The following is a 16,133-nucleotide window of genomic DNA, read 5'->3' on the forward strand; positions in this document are numbered from 1 at the left end:
ATAAATAGAAGTTCACTGACCATTAGAAACACTGATTCAAATGCGTTGGGGGAGCACAAAGGGAGAGTACTCAACATAGGCTGTGCTATGCTTCTGGAATGCTTCCTAGAAAGGGTAACGCTGAAGCTAAATCTTGAAGAACAAACTTGGGATGGAGGTGGGTGTCAGGTAGAGGGAAATAGGATACATGCAAGAAGAGACCAAGGCACTATCACAGAAATACAAGTAATTTGCTAATTATGAGAAATAAGTTACCCCAATCGACTTTTAAAATGAGGCCAGAGAGAGAAACAGGCTACATTTGGTCTTTTCGGATTTGAGAGTCTTTAGTTTATGTAGATGGAAGCTATGGGTGTTTGTGGAAGCAGGAAGATTGTACCGAGGAGAGAGGTTAAGGACAAAATCCTGACAAGCATCAACATTTTAAAGGAGGTTGAAGGAGACCTGGGGTAGCAAAAAAAAGAAAAATGGAAAAAAACAGCTAGTAGTTATAATGAAGCTAAGGAGGTAGTTGTCTCCAGGGTCACTAAAGATGACTGAAAACTGCCCATTGGACCTGATAATTAGGAGATTGCCTAGAGATTTTGTATGTGTACTTTTGGTGAGGTGGAAGGGGCAAAAGTTGGATTGCAGAGACAAGTAAACAAGGGTTTATTATCTCTTCTGACTAATGGAGTGGTTAAAGTTCCAAAGCTAAGATCCGAATGTAGCCTCAGAGAAAGAAGCTTCTACTTTGGGTCACTGAGGCCTGCCTACTTTGGACAAAGAGAATCTGTGCCCAAATTTTCTAACTTCCTCCTTTACTTCTTTCCCACCCCTTGCTCCATTACAATACAAAATCGTCCCCATTTTGTCCTCTGTATCCTCAGCAGCTAGCACTGTATCTGAAACATAATAATAATCACTCAGTAAGTTTTGTTGAATAACCTCATACTCTAACCAATAGAGGGCACTGAAAGAAAATCACCAGGGAGTGTTAACCTATAGAATGAGCTGGAATAAAGCTGGGGAAGTGTTAACTACTCACTGCCCTCTAGGAGGAGCACCAAGCTTCTTGCCTCCCACACATTCCTGAGGAAAACTTGCATGAGGAGACTTCCACGTACAGGTAATATTTATTAATATATATGTAACTTGTACCTTCTGTTTGTGGCATGCGATACTGATTTTTCATTTATGAGAGTGATATGTTTTCTGTTAAAACAAATTTAGCTGTTGAATTGTACACCTGAAACTTACTGGATTTCATTAACCAATGTCGCCATAATAAAAAAAATTAATAAAAACAAATTTAGCAAATAATATTTTTAAGTATATATATTTAAAAAATCAGTATAACAAGGAAAAAGTGAGTTCATTTAAGGAAACATCTTAAGCAAACTATAGTATATACATATGACCAAATTCTTCAAATTAAAACATAAATCAGAACTCAGATCCAGGAAAGTATTGGGACACAGTGGTGTGTGGAACTGTTGGTATAATAAAGAGGTTAAAAGCTGTTGAATCTGTGTGGAATGCTCTTTCAGGGTGCCTCTTTGGATTCTCTCTGGGATTCTGATTCTACTCTTCTGTGAAGTGTGGTAAGAGAAGTCTGGTACCTCTCTTTTAGCTTTTGAGAAGACATCCCCCTACCACCTTGACGGTCAAAGGGGGAACTTGTTTGGGGCTCGAACAGGGACCTAAAGAGCACCCCAGCCCTGGTTTGCTAGGTCCTGGTTTGTTTGGAACTGAGAGGTTTCCTAGGGACTTTCAGGGCCCAAACAAGCAAAGTCCCAGGCAAAGTGGGACCAAATCAGTCACCCGAAAAGGTTTCTTGCCTCCCTTAGGTGTGGTTTCTCTATGGTTTGTGTTTTCTTACTTATTTCTTCTGACTAAAGGAGTGGTTAAAGCTCCAAAGCTAAAGTCAGAAAGTAGCCTCAGAGAAACAAGTTTCTAGTTTGGGTCACTGAGGTCTGCCTACTTTGGACAAAAGGAATTTGTAGTCTAACCCATTTGGCGACTACACTAAAGTTTGGAGTGAAAGCCCAAGCTAGTAAAGTGTTTCTTTGTCTGAATCTGTTCTTCAAGCACTTATCTCCCTATGGGGTGGAGGTAGGAGGAAAGGGAACTGTGGCTGTTGTAGATAGTAGGTAAAAAATTCTAGGATTTGTAATTCCGATTGTGTATATTTCCTCCTCAGAGACAAAAGTAACATCTAATAGTAGTGTTAAATTATTTTCTTCTTTATTGTTTTTCTTCATTTTAAATTAAGGGAAAAAGCTTATTATAAAAAGTTCAAACCTTAAAGAAGTATACAAAATAAACTCTTCCACAGCCTTCATATTTATAAAAGATACATATACATATTTTTAAACTTTTAGTTGAAATATACAAAAAAGTGTACAGTGTGATGAGTTATCAAACTGGATGTTTTAGGAATTTTTTAGAATGCTCTATGTGTCCTGGGTTATGGTGACATTGGTTTATACAGCTTGTGATCATTCATAGGAGGTAAATGGCTAGAAGTGGGCATTAGGGAGTGCTTCAGGACCTTTGGAATGTTCTGTGTTGACCTGGGTGATGGTTTATGGGTTTATTTTAACCAACTGTATAGTATTCCCTTGTATAAATATTCTGTGATTCATTTAACTAATCCTTAATTTTAATTTATGGTCATTTATGTTTTTTATAATTTATTAGTATATTTAAGTAATAACATACATTTATCTTTGTTTTTGCAAGTATTTCTGCAGGAGAGAATCTTAGAAGTGATAAATTGGTGGATCAAAAGTATGTACATTTTATTCATTATTTTCATTTTTAAAAGGTAATACAAGTTCAATGTAAAAAATTCAAATAGTAAAAGGGTATATAAGAAAAAGTCAGTCTTTCTTATACCCTTCAAACCCAGTTCCATAAGGTCCTTCCTCAGAAGCAACTAGGGTTATCAGCTTCAGGTGCCTTCTTCCAGAGATAGTTCGTGTATTTACATATTTTATAGGCACTCCTTAAAGCCATACCTCCACCCTACCAAGATTGTACCAATTTATAATCTCACCAATAGGATATGAGATTTCCCATTACCCACTTGAGATGATTCAAGGAATGATTTGAGTAAAAGAAACAGATTTCATTCATTTATTTATTGGCAATACATTCAAGTTGCAAAATTGAAAAGATACAAAAAAGCAGACAGTGAAATGTCTTCTCATCTTCATCCCCCAGCCACCATAGCTTCTCTCCTCAAAAGCAATTGTGTTTTCAGTTTCTTGTGCATCCTAACACAGAAAGTTTCTATATGCTAACAAATACATCTATATGTTCTTTTTTTACAAAATTTTGCACAAATGGTAGCATATTTGTATGAGTTATAGCTGAGTAACCTCCCTCTCCACCCCCTAAAACCTTAGTGACTTAAAACAATAGTTATTCATTTATTTTTTCCTGATGACTCTGTGTGTAACTTGCATGGTTCTACTGTTCAAGGTCAGGCTCAGCTGATCAGTTGATGAGTCAACTGTGGATTAGTTGATCTAGAATGGCCTCAACTGGGATTATTTGGCTCTATACCACAGGATCTTTTACCTTCCAGCTTTTTCTCATTTTGGTGTCAGGATTTCACAAGAACAGAAGCACACAAGGCCTCTGGGAGACTAGGTCTGGACCTGGCAAACCATAACATCTGTTATAATCTATTGACCAAAGTAAGTCATGAGGGTAGCCCAAATTCAAGGGATGTGGGGAGCTGCAAAAATCACATTGCGAGGGATTTGGAATTAGGGAGGGGAAGAGGTAGGGTCATTTATTTCATCAAACACAATGCTATAGGAATTGTTCTGTGCCTTATTTTTTCTTCCTAACATTGTATCTTGGAGACGATTTCATATTAGTTCTCAAAGAGCTTCATATTTTTTAACCATTTTATTTTGCTACTACCCCATGGAAGGAAAATGTCAGTTGCTCCTAATTTTTTTTCTATTATCTAACAATGCTGCAATGAATAACTTTAACCATATGTCAGATAAATTCCTACAAGCAGAACTACTGAGACAAAAGGTATGTGTATTTATAATTTTTAAATCAATTAATTAATTATTTTTTATGGTGATGTTGATTAACGAAATTCAATAAAGTTTCAGCTTTACACTTTGACAGTAAGGCATATATATATTTACACTGTGTGTTCACCTCCCATAGTTAGATTTCTTTCTGTCGCCACATATTTGACCCCCTTTACCCCATCTACCTCCCCCTCCCCCCATCCCCTACCCTCTGGTAACCACTAGTCTATTGTCCATGTCCATGAGTCTCTGTTTGTTTGTCCTGTTCATTTGTTGCTTTTAGGTTTATTTTGATATTTCCAAATTTACTTTTTTTTAAATTTTCAACTTTTTATTTAGAAAGATGTCAAACCTATAGAAAAAGTGAAAGAATAGTTCAATGAACACCCACATACCCTTCACCAAGATTAAACACTTGTTACCATTTTGCCACATTTGTTCTCACTCCTCTCCTTCTCCTCTATCTCCTCCCCTCTCTCTACATATGTGTGTGTATAGGTATATATTTTATTTATACTTATATACACATTTTTATGAACCATTTGAAATTAAGGCGCAGACATCAAGATGCTTTTTCAGACACCTTTTCAACCTGCATTGCCTAAAAACAAGGATGTTTACTTACATAAACACAATTTTATGAGTACACTCAAGAAATTTCACATCAGCAAAATATTACTTCATTCACAGCCCATATTCAAATTTCTCAAATTATCACAATAATCTCCTTTAGAGCTTTTTATTTCAATCGAGGACCCAAAATTTAGGATCAATGATCATGCAAGTTCATTTAGTTGTCATTTCTCTTCAGTTTTCTTTCATACAGAACAATCCTCCACTTTTCCTATCACTCATGAAATATTCGTTTTTGAAGAGCCTGGGCCAGTTGTCTCATATAATGTCCTGTAATTTGGGTTTGTCAGATTTTTTTCTTCATGATTAGATTCAGTTTTACATTAGAATAGCAAGAATACCACATAGGCAATTTCCATTGCATCACATCGGGAGACACATGATGCCAGTTGTTCCATTGATGATGCCAAATTTTATCACTTGATCAAGCAAGTGTTCTCCAGATTTTTCCACTGTAAAGATACCTTTTCTCCCTTTAAATTAATATTTAAAAAGTAGATGTGACCATGTGAATGTCCTGTTCCCCAATAATTTTACCCAGTAATTTTAGCATCCATTAGTGATACCTGCCTGAATCAATTTTTAAGATGGTAGCTGCAAAATGATGTTTTCCTAATTTTGTAATTTTTTTCACATTTACTAGATAGCATTCTTCTATAAAGAAAACTGCCCCCTTCTTTCTGTACATCACTTCACATTTTTAAAATTATTTTTTACTGTCTTATAGCCTGTTACATAATGAAAAATGAAAGTAAAAGCTTCTGCAGGGCAAAAAACACATAAGCAAAGTAAAAAGGAAGATGACAAAACTGGGAGAAAATACTTACATATCCTACATAAAGGGCTAATATCCTCAATATATAAAAATCTCTTAAATTCCGGGGGGGAAAATGCTAAAAATCCTAAGAGGAAAATAGGCAAAAACATGAATATACAGTTCACAGAAGAAAACATCTAAACGACCCTTAAACGTATGAAAAGATACTCAACTTCACACATAGTAAGAGAGATGCAAATATGTTTTTTAAAATATGCAGTCAGCTTGACTATCTGGATCACTTGGTGGAGAAAGTGAATGGTTCGATAAATGAATGGATGAACTACTGGGTCCTTATACTCACCAATGGGGCCTGCCACTTAATAGTTGAATGAATGAAGTGGAGGCAAGAAGTATAGTCTACATCCATGTTTTCTTTAGTCCCCTCTCCCCACTTCTGTTTCAATTCTTACCCAGTTTCCAAAGCAAAATCTGTCTCCTAATTTTTCTCCTTAATTTCCATCTCATAACCATTTGTTAACTAAAGTAAAACCTTAAGCATGACCCATAAGCATAAAACAAAAATAAGAAAAGCTGCAAGTTTTAAAGAGCAATTAGATGTTGATATCTAAAGTGCTTGAAAATGTCCTGCTTTCTTATCTTTCTGCAATTATTTTCTCATGCACCAAAATGAGAAAACTGAAAAATAATTTATTGTTAAAACTATTCTAACATCTGTTTGATTTTATTGTAAAAACTGCTTCCTACAATTTTATTGCAAACCTACAGTATTTTAGCTTTACTTTTGTGAATTAACTGGGGACCCTAACTGCCATAACTTTGTTTCTTCAAGAAAATGCATTCTGTGCACCAAAAAGTAAATATATCAATTTGTTTTTGAAATGTAACACACTTCTAAGTTGAGAGACTGCATATTTATGAGTGCCTGTTGATTGAATTTGTTAATGAGCCCTTAAGCAGTTGTCTTTTTTTTCTATCACTAGAAACCCTTGATATATTTTCCTATTATACTTAATTTTTAACATGCAGAATAAAGCTTTCTTCAAATATTGATTTTTTTTTTACCTCAGAACTCGAATGAGTCACTTGATTTTGTAAACCTAGAAAAACAGGCTTTCCCCAAGACAGTCATTGTAAAAGGAACTTCTTGGTAGTAAATCCTATTTTCTCTAATACTGTAATTATAGATTGATCCAATAAATGTTACTTTGAAATTTCTCTGAGTTGAAAGGCACTATAGAAAAATCACATGTATTAGACTAGAGCAGCTTGAGTGTGCTACAAATCTGTTTTATCTTTATCTTTGTATTTAGAGTTTTGATAATTTATGTAAATAAGCATACATCATAACAGCATTTTACTACAGTAAAACAACATTTTGCAGGATTTTTGTAAAAAAAGACTTTGATGAATGTGAATACAAATTGATTTGGGACAACTAAGGATTTGAGGTTAAAATATAGGTAGCAAATTTTCAATAATTTATTGTAAAAGTACTATGTGCTCACTGGAAAGTATATTAAAAGTAATGGAAAATAGAAAAAAAAGTTTAAAGTGAAAATAAAAACCATCATAATTACAGTATGTATAAATAGCTATATGTTTGTGGTTTTTTTTTCCTTACATAGTTGAGCTCATACTCTATATATAATATTTCAGTCTATGAAAGCACTTAAACCTTGAGAGTACCTTTTAAAGAAATAAATTGTCATTCAGGGTATTTAAGTTTTATGGGGTCACACACTACTGTGATGACTAGTTTGAGAGTTCTGTGTCTAGAATTTGATTCATAGAAGTTCTGTTTCAATTACCTGCAGATGTCAGTGTGGATCTAAATGTGGTTTAACAGTTTGTTCCGGGATGTGGTGGGACAGTTGAAGTCCAGTTGTGAACCAGTTGCTTATTAAACAAACAGCACTAGTTCGGATGAGAAATATGGGCTGCAAGGGCCTTAAATTGTTGAAATTTCTTTTTACGAAAATGCAGTGAGCATGGATATAGTCTCTATTTGCAAAAGTTCATAGAAGTGGACCTCTTATTCTCACGCCTGATTGTTTGACCAGCCTTTCTTAAATGTTATAGTGCCAGAGAAGTGGAGTTGATGTAGCTGGGCTTATTAAATTTGACTTCAGTCCAGATGGTAAGTCTGAGGGATATATTACAAGCCGTGTTGGCTTACTTTCTGCTGTTATCGTATATTTAAACACAAAGTTTAAAACTAATAATTTCAACTTTGAAAGAGCATCATCTTTGTCATTCCTTTTGACTCTTCCTTTCTTTTCTACATGATTTTACTCTCATCCAACTTAACAACATAAAAAGTCAAAGTGTTTATTAGGCTAGGAAATTGTTAGAGAGACTTGCAATGGCTCGTCGTGGCAAAATCCTGTTTTTCTTGGGCCACAACACAAATCTACCAGCTGTTTCGTAAGCTAGCAAGCTTCCTCTCGGCTATAATTTGCTGTATATATTGGTACAGAAATTGTTGGTAGCTTATGTTTACCTAGCAACATAATCTGTTTGGCAGAAGGCTATGGGAAAAGAGGCTCTCTTCCTTCCTTTTTTCTTCCTTCCTTCCTTCCTTCCTTCCTTCCTTCCTTCCTTCCTTCCTTCCTTCTTTCCTTCTTTCCTTCTTTCCTTCTTTCCTTCTTTCCTTCTTTCTTTCTTTCCTTCCTGAGCAGTTTCTTTATCTACAAATTTTCGTCAAGTCCAAGAAAGGCCCAAATAGTCTGCCTTTTATATCATTTTAACCCAAATTGTCTGGTAAATGCCCACTTTGGAGATTATTTTTTTGCTACTATGTTTACCTTGTCTATAACTGAATGCCTTCTTTTAAATGTTTGTCTTTTATAAACAAACTTTGTACAAATCACTGTGAAAAAAACTGTCTTGACCTTGTAGCCGTCCAAGGTCACTGAGTTTTGGGACTGCCCATGTCTGTCTAGTGTGAATTCCTCCCGCTTCCCCAGTGTTCTTCGTGTCACTTATGGGGTTTGGGTGTTGAATTTACACTTCAATAACACTGGTCAGGAGACAGAGAAAGACAATACAGTATTGTATCACTTATATGTGGAATCTAAAAAAAAAAAAGTTAAACTCATACAAACAGTAAATGGTGATTGCCAGGGCCTGGGAAGTGGAGAAAACAGGGAGATGTTGGTCAAAGGATCCAAACTTCTAGATAGAAGATGAATAAGTTCTGAGGCTCTAATGTACAGTATGGTGACGATAGTAATACTGTGTTGTATAAAAAAAGGTATGTATGAGAGGTGATGGATTTGTTCATTAACTTGATTGTGGTAATCATTTCACTATGTATATGTAATCAAATTATTATGTTGTATACTTTAAAAGTATTACGATTTTATTTGTTAACTATATCTCAGTAAAGCCAAGGGGAAAAATATAGGTCAGGACCTGGTTGTCTTTCAGTGTAACAGAATCAAGCATTGTGCACTGTGTTGTCTGCATTACTTGAATATTCCTTTAGCTGAATGAGCTATATATTTTTACCTACTCACTTTCTTAGCTTTCTAATCAGCAGAGCAGTATTTCTGCTGAAAGAAAAAAAGCCAAAAGGAGGAAAAGAGTTCTGACTTCTCTTCATGTTAGTTGTAGTCATATGCTTTTAAAAGTTAGAGTGTACTTTGTGCCTTCATTTTGAGAAGGAGAGAAGGTGTTGTCCTTTCTACTTCCTTCACACAGTACCAGGGTGTAATTTGCTGTGGGCTTATTGCATTCTATTGCCTTTGTGTAAGTGATTGGTTATCCATTTTGATCTACAACTGTTGTGTAGTTTTCTATGAAGAGGCAATGTGGAGGTTACTAACCCACTCTTCCTTCCAAAAAAAAAAAAAAGAAAGAAAGAAGAAATGAATAAGAAAAAGAGCTTCTATACTATCCTGTGACTTTGAAACGAGTCATGAGAGACTATGGCAGAATTATTACATATAGACAAAGTTCCTTTGGCCAGAGCCTTCCCATGTCTTTTGTTTCTGCCCCTTTAGTTCCTGCCTGTTTACATGCTCACAGTGTTGTGAGGGACATGGGAATTAACTGGGATGAGGAGTTAGAGTTATTTGCATTCATTAATAATTGAGAGCATTCATTGATAATACAAGCACTTATTCTTGATTCTCTCCTGGTAATGCCAGGCCTGTAGGTAAGAAATTAGCAACTTGCAATGTGAGATCAAGACTCATTTTCATAGAGCAGATAGTTAAAAGAAGAGGGAAGATGAGCTCATCAGAGAAGGGCTGGCAAAAGAGCAGAGGACTGTGCTTTTGGGACAGGAGGGAGATGTGCAAAAGGTCTTAAAGAGCTAAATCATTAAGGAGGGAGCTCCTTATCTCAGTGAATCAACACTACGTCAGCAACGATTATGTGCCAGGTACAGGAGGTAGGAGAAACAGGCTAGAGAGTAGAAATTTTAGGAGGGTGACCACTGGGGAAAAAAGGTACAGGATGCCCCAAAAGTCTTTGGTGGCTTCTTTTCTGCAAGGAAGGTACAGAAGTCAGATTGCAGAGGATTAAGAAAGTAAAACAGGTGTGAAAGCAAATTCTGATTCTAAAAGTTCGACAGCATTTAGAGACTGGTAGCTACAAGGGTAGGAGGGTCACTTGTAGGGCAGTTGTTGCCATTGTTGTTGATGATGATGAGATTGAAGAGCCCATGGGATAGGTAAGAAATCAGAGGACCCTACTGAGCATTGCTGTCCAGTAGACCTTTCTGTGATGATGGAAATGCTCTACATATGCATGTCCTATACAATAGCCACTAGCCACATGTGGCTGTTGAGTACTTGCAATGTGGTTAGTGCAACTGCAGAACTGAATTTTAAAATTTATTTGATTTTAAGTTCATTTATATTTAAATAGCCATATGTGGGTAGTAGCTATGATATAGGATGGTGCCAGTCTAGAGGGAGAGGATAAATGTGGGAGTAGAAAAGTAGGAAGGGATGAATTCCGGAGCATAGAGGGAGGAGATGACTTAGAGAGTATTCAGAAAAAAAAAATCTTCATCTGATGTGAGAGAGATTTTCACATCTCCAATAGCTAGGGAGTTCAGATACATAGGTTCATTTTTGTCAGCAACCTTTGTAAAAGGTTTGTAAGCAAGCTCATCTACTGAGAATGGGGAGTTGGGAGGAAGAGAACTTGGAGGCCTGGGGAGAAAGACTGGAATATTCATAGTATAAAGTGTGTAAGGAACAATTGGGCAATAGTGGGAGCCAAGTTGCAACTGAGAGCGTGAATTTGTGGTGGGCCAAGTCTAAGGGATTTGATATGGGCCAAATTTGTACTGGGCCAAATGTGTGCAATTTCATATAAGGTTCTTTTTGGAATAAAAAATGAACTGAAAGGATCTGGAAAAATATTATTATGCAGTTTAAGCTTAGAAAGTTATGTTTAAGTGTATCTCAGCAGCTCTATTACTCTACCTTAAACGTTTCCTGGTAAATTTAATTGTGTTTTTTTTTTTTTCTGGTGAATTTAACCCTTAATAGTATAAAATGTATTTGAAAGAATCTCACCAGACAAGTTGGGCCCCTTCTGCCTGGGTGGTGTTTGGTTAGGGTGATCTGCCAGATTCCATTGCTTGTTCCCCTCATGAAAGAGTTTTGGGCAGCTCATCCATTTCTGGGTGGCAGTGGCAGCTATCTTCCTTATAGCTATAGAAATTATAGGACTGTACAAACCCATTGCTATTTAACTAATACCCTTTCTGGATGTCTTTGGATGGCAGGGGCAGGGGATGCTTGTTGCAATATAGTCCTGTTTGTGGGAAAGGAGTGAAATTAAGGGAATGAGCAGATAGGAATGAAAACTGATGACCTAGAGTTTTTCTGTATGTCAACATCGAAATTATGAACGAGAGAGTTTTTTTTTTAAGTTTAGCTATATACAGCCATTTAAAATCTTGATTTTTAAATAGATATATCTCACCAAGTTCAAAATTTTCTAAGTGCACACTTTGGCTAGCCAGTCAATCCTGTGGATATTTCCATGAAGGTCTTTGATTCTTGTTTTCATTGTAGCCTAATACTCTTGGAATAGGCTAGTTTATGTCAAAAGCCTATGACAAATAACCCTGCTTAGAACTCTTCCTCTCTAACATTAAGATTTAAAATGAGCATAGTGTATCTCATTTGTTGCAATGGCCAGAAAGGGGCAACAGGACTTCTCTATCCTATAGAGTTCCAGCCAGGGCTTTACAGAGAAATAAAATACATGTGGGATCCTCAACTTGCCAATATCAGACTTAGATAATTGCCTTCCCAGTTGTTTTACCCATCAAGAAAGGCGATCTGATATAAGATATCAAGACATTCCCCCTTTTTAAGCCCTAATATGAAAGTATTTCAATCTGCTTAAGTAACCCCAGTAGCTACAACCAAATGTATTTTCCAAAGATGAGGATAAAATCCAGAAAGTAGAACTGGAATGGTTTTAAAGTATAAGGAATAAGTCAGAAATTTTAGAATTTCAATCTGTTCATAAATACATTTGTTAAATATCTTCCAAGAACCCCAACATTGGTGGTGAGCTAGGGAGAGGATAGAGATTCAAAGGCAATATGCAGTATGAGACATGAATCTTATAAGATCTTGTACTCTAGTTGAGGTAACAGATCTGAAGCTTCTAAAGCAATTTGAGAATAAGTAGGTACTAAATTACATGGTAAAGCCCACAATGGTGACTAGAACCTATTCCCTTAAAGATAAAAGACATGTGATAGCATGAAAAGGACCCAGGACTAGCATGTCTATGGCCAGTTTTATCACTAATTGACTGCATCATCTTGGCCTGAAGCTCTCTAAGTCTTTAGTTGTTTTTTCTCTAACATGAAGATGGTGCTAACTGCTAAGCTGGCTTCCTCAGAGGGGTTCTTTGAAAGTTAAATGAGAAGGACATTGTAGGAAAGAGTCTTTCCTGGGATGGGAGGCCATACTGAATAATTCCTAAAGTTCTTTCCCACTCTTAAGATTCTATGATTTTGTGGTAGTAAATGTGAAAATGGTTTCAAAAGTGTAAAGAAGTATAAAATGTAACATTTATGTTATTATCATCATTATAAATGCTCCCTGTGGATTCCCAATGGCTGATGTTCTCCCTATATCTGCTAATGGGCCCACTGCACAGCACATTTCCTGACTTCCAGGCCAGCTTTCTCTTCCAGGTCCCTTAATGTCTCTTAAAATTTAATAAACTGAGTGACCAGCAGAGAATTTCCCAAGGAGGTCCTTTTTATTTCCGCACTCCTGCAGACATTTAATTTTTCTTCCCTGGTGTAATACAAACTTCACTCACTGTAGGCCACTGAACAAAATAATGTCTTTTAAAATCATTAAGCTGAGTGACCAGGCCATTCAAAATATAGCAGAGTGTTTTTCAGGGAGGTCAGGTCACCACTATACCCACCTCCTTCCACATTTATCTTTACTTCCCTGTCAGAATGCAAGCTGCCATACAAACCACTGGGCAGAGATGCTCTTTGGGCCTCCTGGATAGGCCAACTTTAGCCACAGGAAGGAAGCAGCTTTAACAGGGCACTTTTGGTGCAGACTGGCGATGGGTTAATGAGAGTTTTCATTTAACTCTAGATGGTCAGTGGTGTTCCACCCCACCTCTCCTAGAGTATGTTATTTTCCTGAATGAAAGGGCCATAGGCCATGCTTAGAAATGAGTTTAAACTTTTAGACATCAGCTAAGGTTAAAGTCCTCTGGGCTTCTGTTGCACTTATAGCCTGCCATTTCTTTTGACTTAGCATATACTACCTTGGATTGTTTATAATTTTTCCAAAGTATGTATTTTTATTAAAACCCTTGTAGCCTCTTGAACATTGAGCAGAATGTTCTGTAAACAATATTCACTTGATTTGAAAAAAAAATTCCAAGTAATGTAGAAAATATGATCTTTTGAAGTTATTTACAGTCCAAAAGAAATTATACCGATACTGCTCCAAGAAACTTGGAAGTCTGTTCGCTTCCACCCTTTTACTTCAAATAATGCAGATTGGTTTAACATCCCACTGCATCATACTAATGTTAATGTATGGTTACCTCTGGCAGTTGTTGCTGGGATCTAGGAATAAGGTTTGGGCATTAGTTAGCTTTGCCAATGACTGTGATATATCATCTATAATATATGATACGTGATATAGCCAGCAGAGCCAAACAAGTCACTTTGAGAGTGAGTTATTGGCTTTCTGAACAGAAAAGGTGTTGGGTCAAGTCCAAAAACAGCACTGAATTTTCCTACTCTGTGAGCAGCAAGAAAAATGAGGGCCAAGGTGACCACAATCCTATCTAGCCTCTACATCTGCATTTACCAAGATGTTTTTAAAGTCATTGATGTTAACTCCAGAGAGGCAGTAAAAATGGACCCAAACTGGAGAGATGTAAAGGGTGCCTTTCTTGTCTCTTGGGACAATTAGGCAGCCAGCCAGCCTTGACAGCTGAGGGAGAACAAGGCAACCTGCCCAGGGAGACCAGGCAGAAGTCAGGCAAGGAACCAAAATCATTCTGCAAGAGGAGTGGAAGTTTTGAAAAATTAAAAACAGGTCAAGGAGGAAGCCAATGGTGGGAACTGAACCCTGAGGTACAGGCCTGTGAATGTACACCTTCCAATACAGAGTGTCATACTGAGCTCTGCAAGTAGTTCAACCTCACCTTTGTCAATGTATGGAGTCCTCAACATTGGCTTGGACAGATCTTAGTTTTTCAGTCTGATTCATTTTAAATTCAAGACAAACAGTAGAGGGATGAGGAGGGGAATGGATTTTAGGACCTCCTTACCTCCCTCAGAAACTGCAGCTAGTATTTTTTAACCTAGCACTTTCAAACACAGGGAGAACCATGTTAGCTTCCTTCTGGGAAAGGAAGGAGCCAGGCTTACTGTGGCTTGGGCCATGCTTGCTACTGAGGCATTAATCAAGGTCCTGACATAGCTGGAAAGGGCTGGTTTCCTCTTCACATATAGAATCATAAAGGGGGCACGACATTCAAACAAAAGGCCAAGGAAACCTCTCCCAAAGATCCTATCAACTGAAGTTATGGACCAAGGAGTCTGGCCAGAAGGGAAAGCCCATTTTAGAAAAGGACCCTGTTTTTCCAGGCATTCCTGTTACTCCGGATATGACTATAGTTCCAAAGAGGTCACTGGGGTACACCTTCAGCTTGCTTTCAGGGAGTGGCCAATTATTTGAGGTAGGGTTATTTTTCATGATCTCTAACATTAAGGAGCACGGATATCCTACACTTAAGGTGGTGACCATTGTGGGTTGATATCCTACCATGTATTCTACTTCTCTCACATTGTTTACCATGTGCATAGTTTTGGGGATTGCTTCCAGCTTCAGTGGGTGGAGCCTAATTAATCAAACCCAGTCATGATAATACTATGCCTCTGGATATTTCAGATATACTTGGCTGCAAGGATTAGTTTGGGAATGGGCACATTACCCAGTTCATATTAATGAGAGATGAAGAAAAGTTTGTTGTGGGCTTCTGAGAAAGTTTCCTCAATGTTAAGAAAGAGGTTTCTCTCCTTCTAATATGTTGTCATATCTGACAACATATACGGGGTCTGAAACTGCTGTAGGAGTCTCATTCAAGCTTGAGGATAAATTCAGCTCAGAGAGGAGATCAGGACAAAAAGAAGAACAGGGAAAAGGATCTGGGGCTACAGTGTTATGTCAGCCCTGAAGTCACCTGCTTCTGGACTTATAGTTTTGTGAGCCAAAAACTTTCTTATTTTGAGAGGTAGATTATAACAAGAGAAGCTGGCTGGTCACTGAAACAGGAACTCCCACATCATCCAGCAAGGATTGTAGAGGACTGATAGATACTAAAAAGACTCAGAAGACCAACTTATTCATCGACAGTGCCTGGAATACTTGTATCCTCTGACTTCCTTTCCCAGTATCAAGGTACCTGGGAAACAAAGTCAATAGTAATCATAGCTATAACAGTAAATGATAATAATAACAAACAGCCTAGTTTGTCCAAAGTTACATAACTAGTAAATAGCAGAGCATAGGCTTTAGACTCTATCCAAGTCCGAAGCCCAAACTCTTAACTACCAATTTATCTAGCCCTTAGTGGCAATCAGGAGGTTATCATGATTAACAAAAATGTTAGCAAACTTTTACTGAGCTCCTGACATATGACAGGCCCTGTGCTAAACACTCTACATATATTACCTAATTGAATCCTCATCATATCCAGTGGGGGGTAGGTATTATTATTCTTATTATTCCCATTTAAGGAAACTCAGGCTTAGGGAAGTGAAGTCCCCAAGGACACATGGGTTGTACGTGGTGGAGTCATCCAGTATGACTCTACAGGAACCACTATTTTTTAGGACATCATAACCAAAGGAGAGGCAGAAGGGTAGTACCTGGATAGTTTTCTCTGTTCTGATCTAAAATATACCTTTCTGATGGCCTAAAGAAATTAGGCCCACATCTGTAAATAGTGTTACACACTTAGTGACAACTTCTTATGATCCAGGTCTCCTATTCAGTATGCACACTCAGTTACCAAACACTTTTGTCACAACCACATTGAGATAACTGATTTTATATCAGTTAGCCTTTTAAAGCGATGCCTTAGAGTTGAGATTTTATTTTATTTATTTTTGTTAAAATTTATTTTTAATTATAGTTGACATA

General features: G+C 37.1%; 1 protein-coding gene across 1 annotated transcript in view; it reads left to right on the forward strand.

Annotated features, from left to right (window-relative positions):
* Nucleotides 1-1,046: 1,046 nt before the first annotated feature.
* The window catches only part of PLAC1 (placenta specific 1), a 182,299-nt gene continuing 167,212 nt past the window's right edge, over nucleotides 1,047-16,133 (forward strand). Inside the window, exon 1 of the mRNA XM_011383858.2 lies at nucleotides 1,047-1,108. The gene's annotated coding sequence lies outside the window, so the exon portion shown is untranslated. The remainder of the gene's footprint in view (nucleotides 1,109-16,133) is intronic.

Source organism: Pteropus vampyrus, unplaced genomic scaffold (assembly GCF_000151845.1).
Source record: "Pteropus vampyrus isolate Shadow unplaced genomic scaffold, Pvam_2.0 Scaffold548, whole genome shotgun sequence".
Taxonomy (NCBI): Eukaryota; Metazoa; Chordata; class Mammalia; order Chiroptera; family Pteropodidae; genus Pteropus; species Pteropus vampyrus.